The 645-nt window shown below is 49.8% G+C and overlaps 2 non-coding genes across 2 annotated transcripts; both read left to right on the top strand.

Annotated features, from left to right (window-relative positions):
- Window positions 1–24: 24 nt before the first annotated feature.
- Window positions 25–143, top strand: LOC123178169 (5S ribosomal RNA). Its single transcript, XR_006489370.1, has one exon. It is a non-coding gene; the product is annotated as a 5S ribosomal RNA (ribosomal RNA).
- Window positions 144–440: 297 nt separating this feature from the next.
- On the top strand, window positions 441–559 carry LOC123178170 (5S ribosomal RNA). The gene has a single exon (XR_006489371.1). It is a non-coding gene; the product is annotated as a 5S ribosomal RNA (ribosomal RNA).
- The last annotated feature ends 86 nt before the right edge of the window (window positions 560–645 follow it).

Genomic DNA, 645 nt, shown 5'->3' with positions numbered 1-645 from the left:
GGACGAAGACCGGGGTAACATGTCGGATGCGATCATACCAGCACTAAAGCACCGGATCCCATCAGAACTCCGAAGTTAAGCGTGCTTGGGCGAGAGTAGTACTAGGATGGGTGACCTCCTGGGAAGTCCTCGTGTTGCATTCCCTTTTTAATTTTTTTCGCGCCGCTTGCAAAACAAAACGCACGTGTAAGTAATATATTTACCGTGTTTTATTATTTTGCACGAGTGCGGTAAGTCATAGCTGGGTGCTCACGATTCACGGGTCCAGCGTCGGCGTTGTGGCGCGGTAAGCGTGCACTGGTGCGGTTGAGAGGGAGGGGTGGAAACCGCGTTAAACTCGTCTCCGTAGTTGAGAGGGAGCGGCCAAAGCAATGTACAATCGTCTTTGTAGTGGAGCTGGGAGGGGCATGGATAAGGGACGAAGACCGGGGTAACATGTCGGATGCGATCATACCAGCACTAAAGCACCGGATCCCATTAGAACTCCGAAGTTAAGCGTGCTTGGGCGAGAGTAGTACTAGGATGGGTGACCTCCTGGGAAGTCCTCGTGTTGCATTTCCTTTTTAATTTTTTTCGCGCCGCTTGCAAAACAAAACACACGTGTAAGTAATATATTTACCGTGTTTTATTATTTTGCACGAGTGC

Source organism: Triticum aestivum, unplaced genomic scaffold, assembly GCF_018294505.1.
Source record: "Triticum aestivum cultivar Chinese Spring unplaced genomic scaffold, IWGSC CS RefSeq v2.1 scaffold32126, whole genome shotgun sequence".
In the NCBI taxonomy this organism is placed as follows: Eukaryota; Viridiplantae; Streptophyta; class Magnoliopsida; order Poales; family Poaceae; genus Triticum; species Triticum aestivum.
Note: the sequence above shows the minus strand (reverse complement) of the source record. Positions and strands in the feature narration are given on the sequence as shown.